General features: G+C 40.8%; 1 pseudogene; it reads right to left on the bottom strand.

Annotated features, from left to right (window-relative positions):
* Nucleotides 1–1,084: 1,084 nt before the first annotated feature.
* LOC147376756 (T-cell surface glycoprotein CD1a-like) lies at nt 1,085–5,699 on the bottom strand (annotated as a pseudogene).

The following is a 5,699-nucleotide window of genomic DNA, read 5'->3' as shown; positions in this document are numbered from 1 at the left end:
TGTCAACAAAGTTCCATCTAGTCAAGGCTATGATTTTCCAGTAGTCATGTATGGTTGTGAGAGTTGGACTATAAAGAAAGCTTAGTGCTGAGGAATTGATGCTTTTGAACTGTGGTGTGGGAGAGGACTCTTGAGAATCCCTAGGACTGCAAGGAGATCCAACCAGTCCATCCTAAAGGAGATCAGTCCTTAGTGTTCACTGAAAGGACTGATGTTGAAGCTGAAACTCAAATACTTTGGCCACCTGATGCAAAGAGCTGACTCATTTGAAAAGACCCTGATTCTGGTAAAGGTTGAAGGTAGAAGGAGAAGGGGATGACAGATGATGAGATGGTTGGATGGCATCACCAACTCCATACACCTGAGTTTTGGTGATGGACAGGGAGGCCTGGTGTGCTGCAGTCCATGGGGTCACAGGGAGTCGGACACGACTGAGCAACTGAACTGAACTCAATAACAGTACCAGTGAAAAACAGGTCAAAGAAACAGTTTCCAACATGGATTCAAAATTAGTTCTTCTCTGCAACAATTACTCCTTCTCTGCAACAGTAATGCACTGTTAAAGTCCATTCCACAGTATTGTGGAAAAAAAGGGGTGATGACCATTCTGCTTTGTCAGATGGATCTTTCTGGGAGTGTCTGCCATTGATGCCAGTGTTCCAAATGTAGATTTGTCTTCTTTTTGTTCCTCTTTGGAAACTTTCTACTTTACACCTCACCTGTAGACCTACTAGATCAAGTCCATTGACTCAAGGCTTGATATTTCTTTTTTTTTTAATTTCTTTTTTTTTTTTAACTTTACAATATTGTATTGGTTTTGCTGCGATCCAAAAGTCTACAAGCAATAAATACTGGAGAGGGTGTGGAGAAAAGGGAACCCTCTTACACTGTTGGGGGGAATGCAAACTAGTACCGCCACTATGGAGAACAGTGTGGAGATTCCTTAAAAAACTGGAAATAGAACTGCCTTATGACCCAGCAATCCCACTGCTGGGCATACACACTGAGGAAACCAGAATTGAAAGGCTTGATATTTCTAACAAGTTCTGCTACCTGTCCCTAAGCCACCCTGAATAATTAGAGCCTACATTCCACCTTCTTCTTTCTGTTTAAACACTTGGGGCAAAATTTTCACACCAATAGGCTTCCAGAGTTAGATAATAAGAATGGTCAGAGGAAAGTCTGAAGGTTCATCAAAAATTAAAATTAGAGCTGTCTTATGATTGAAATAGTTCTGGGGTTTTTAGGGTTTGTGTTTTTGTTGTTGTTGTTGTTTTGTTTTGTTTTGTTTTGTTTCTTTTTTCTCAGCTTGCTTCTGGGTTTAATTACCTTTGATTACCTTCCAGACAATGGAGAAAGAAATGGCAACCCACTCCAGTATTCTTGCCTGGAGAATCCCAGGGATAGAGAAGCCTGGTGGGCTGCTGTCTGTGGGGTCGCACAAAGTCAGACACAACTGATGTGACTTAGCAGTAGCATGATTTGGCAGTCCAACTCCTGGGCATGTACCCAGACAAAACTCTAATCCAGAAAGACACATGCACCTCTATGTTCAGAGTAGCACTACCTACAATAGCCAAGATATGAAAACAACATAAATGTCCATCAACAGATGAATGAATAAAGATGTGGTACATGTATATAATGAAACACTACTCAACCACAAAAAGAGAATGAAATAATGCAATTTGCAGCAACATGGATGGACCTACAGCTTATCATACTGAGTTAAGTAAGTCAGAAAGAGAAATAGAAATACGATGTGATATCTCTTATGTGTGGAATCTAAACTATGACACAAATGAATTTATCTACAAAATAGGAACAGACTCTAAAGCATACAGAATAGATTTGTGATTGGCAAGAGGGAGACAGAGTAGTGAGGGATGGACTGAGATTTTGGGGTTAGCAAATGCAAACCACTGTTTATAGAATGGATAAACAAGGTCTTGTTGCATATCACAGGGAACTATATTCAATAAACCATGATATAAGTGATATAATGATATAAGCTGTATTCAATAGACCACGATTCCATGTGATAAACCATGATGGAAAAAAATATGAAATATATATTAATATATATTAATTAAGTGATATATAATAATTAATATATTATAAATAAATAAAATATATGTAATATGAAATATATTCCTTCTAATATTCTTTTATATATGTATATATATATATGTGTATATATATAACTAAATCACACTGCTCTAGAGCAGAAATTCACACAACATTGGAAATCAACTATACTTCAGTAAAACAAATTTTTTTTTTTAAAAGAGCGGTCAATGGAAAACTGCATCTGTTTTGACTCAAAGAAATCACTAAATAACTAGGAAAGTGCAAAATTTCTTGCCAAAGTGAGACTTCTAACCAGACAAGCATCAGATGTCTCAACACAACAAAGATGGCAGAAAGTAAAAGAGTTTTAGAAGAATATAAATTTGTTGCAAACTTAACACAGACTTTTACTGAGAGCATAGTGCATGCAGGTAAGACAATTTGACAGGGATACAAATAGTAAAAAGACGTGGATGTTGCTCTCAAAAAGCTTAAAAATTAAAAAGGAAAAGGAACTTAAATAGCCACAACAAAAGGTCTAAAATGGGGAGAAGATTTAGCAAAATCCAATTAAATTGTGATAGCACTTTAGATGAAGCAGAGACAGCTCCCACTTGTGAATCAGGGAAGGTCTTCTTCAGGAAGTGATATCTGAAATAAGCATGATGGTCTATTCACATCTAAATACATGAAGGGCCCTTGGGCTTAATTCCATTCAGAATTTAAATTATGAATTTTAAAGCCATATGACACAGGATAGAAAAATAATTCTGCAAAATTACATTTAGCTTATATCAATCATTAGGTAGAAATAAACAACAACCAAAACAGGTATACAAGGAGAGTGGAAAGGTCATCATCACTGTCCTATGTCTACATGTGTCCTGAGCTCTTGAGCTGCTGGGATCTCTTTCCAAAGGGAGAAGAGTGCTTGGGGGTTCACAGTGTGTCCTGATGAGCATAGAGATGGAAGTCATTCTACATGGGATGGAGGTGAGAAGGAAGGGGCTGATAGATAAGAAGAAAGGGCTGAGAGGAGGAAAACTGAGAAAAGAGAGAGAAAAAAAAGATGGGCAAGCAAGTGGAGACTGAGGGAAAGGGTAGGAAAAACGGACACAAAAACTCACCAGTGCTTCCTAAGCCAAAATACAAGACCTGTTAGGAGTACCAAGGGCACAACCACTGTCAAAATGATCCAACCCACAGAGCAGTGATGATCTGCGGATGGATGTGCACACAAGGGTGTCCTCTCAAACCGACCCACTGTTTTACTGCATTTCTGTGCTTTTCATTTGTTATTCAAGTATCTGTCTCAACAATCTTCTTCTCCCCTATTTCCTCTCCTATCCCTCATCAGAGATGACTCCATCTAACCTCCTTCCTATATCTATGGGGCTCTCATTTTCAACTCCCGTATTTCTTATTTTTATTCCTTTTGGGTCTGAAGTCCCTAGAATCCCCCAATTTTTCATCTAGCTCTCCTTCTTTGCTTGAGGACCACCTATTCCCATCCCAGCGGGGCTCCAGTTTTTCCTCGCCCCAGCAGAGGATGATGTGCTGGCCTCCTAGACTGCTGTGTCTCACCCGGCAACTCAGGCCAAGATGCCTCACTGGCTTCCACATCCAAGGAAACCCGAAGATACCACGTCCCATCAGCTTTAGCCAAGACATCACTTTTCTGAGTGCCCTATTGCTCCTGCTCACCCCGCATCCACATCACCCAAATGGGCTTTGGGTAGAAGCCAGAGGCATGACAAACCAGCATCAGATGGCCAGGGCCAGGACTGGGGCCAAGGGAGAGCCAGGCCTCTTGTCTTACTGCATAGGACAGAGAAAATAGTCAGATGAGGATTCTAGTACAGACTCAGAGGTTCAGAGCTTCATGTCATTTTAGATGGACATACTTTTCCCACCGTTAGCAGTCGTCACCCATTATCCCCTCCCCCACTTGGCTCCTTGTTGGGAAGATGAGAAGGTGTGATTTTAGAACAAAAAATTTGTGGAGAGAGGGTGCAGGACTGACCTCATCTCTGGAGATATGCCTTTCCTGCCTCAAGAAGACCCAAGAGGAAACACGGGCAGATGTCATTCACCAGCTTATGTATTTCCTGGGTGTGTCTGTAAAAGCTGAATAGTCTGCTGACCAACATGACTTGTCTGGAAGCTCAGCAGTTCTGATCCTTGATAAGCAAACTACACAAAGTCTATTGAGGCTTCACCAGCATGCAACTCACGGCCTTCTGTTATCTGTATTTCAAAGGGATCTAGGGAAGAGGAGTTACCAATCAGAGAAAAGAGGACATTAAAAGGAAAAAGTTAATCAAAAAATGTTGGAAGCAGAAAGAAGAAGTTTAGAAGGTTTGAGGAAATGAAGCAAGATTGGCTTGACAAAAGTTCAAAGAAAAGGAAATTGGTGGTAGTTGGAGATTGAGAAAGAGATGAATGGCATGAGGAGAAGTGTTTGAAGAAGGCAATATAAAGGATGTAGATAATAGATAATAACATAATAAGGAAGGACTTAGTGAGACAGTGGGGAGTATAATAATCAAGAGTGAGTGGAATGCAATAGGTTATATTGAGTGTGTAAATACAGATTGCTGAAGAGATTGAATGGGGAAGAAAGTCACACTTTAAGGAGTCCATCATAGAGTGAGGAAACTGAAGGTATCTAGTCAGAGTCGAGTGAAAGGGGCTGTCACAGGTGACCACTGTTGGAATATAATAAACCACAAGCCTGCAGTCAATGAGAGGGAAATGTATAAGTAAGTAGCAGAAGTCTTGAACATTATAGGAAGACAGGGTCTGGATTATGAACCTTGCCCAACTGCTGTTCCATGGTAGGGAGAGGTAAGGTTCAGAATTGAGTGGAAATTGATTGGAGGATGTATATTAGAGAAATAAGAAACTCAGAGATACACACACACACACACACCTCGCACTGTATCCCCAATCCCCACTGAGGGAACTGAACTTACATTCAAGTTGCCACTGATTGGCATTGTTGTGAAATACCTGCAAAACTATAGTGAATCTCCTGTGAGATACACTTTGCAGTTCCATTAACTCCTCATTGTTGAAGTTGCCCTTAGACCAAGGCCAAAGGTAAATGACTGTGTGAGAGCTGCTTTTCCAGCCGTGAGTCTGCAAGTCACCCAACTAAGCTGAGCCCAGATTTTGTACCCAGGGATGGTTGTAAAATCATAAAATCCAAATGTATTAGAAGGATATTGGCTCCTGGAAGCCTGTAGGAAAAGAACAAAGAGAATGAGAAGGGACATTGGGAAGGAGAGAGAATGGAGAAAGAAAGGTACCAAAGAGGGGAAACCTGGTATACAATAGAAAAGGCAAGCCATTGATATCTCAGTGGACATTTGGCTGCCCCAGGGTCCCAAGAGTTAGTTATATGCAGCCTTCAAGACAGCACAGAGGCCTGGAGTCAGGGATACTTAGAATGGAACGGGGCTGATAACTCTCAATCTCCAGCTTGGGGAAACCATTACACAGGCACACATGCATGCACGCACGTGCACACACACACACACGCACCTTCCTGGATAAGAGCTCTTACCCTCTTCATTGTCACCACCTGGGAGGAGAGTAAGGAACAATGAAAGTTGCAGAAACAGCAT

This window comes from Bos grunniens, chromosome 3 (genome assembly GCF_055505025.1).
Source record: "Bos grunniens cultivar Pamir isolate PY7600 chromosome 3, Bosgru_T2T1.0, whole genome shotgun sequence".
Lineage (NCBI taxonomy): Eukaryota > Metazoa > Chordata > Mammalia > Artiodactyla > Bovidae > Bos > Bos grunniens.
Note: the sequence above shows the minus strand (reverse complement) of the source record. Positions and strands in the feature narration are given on the sequence as shown.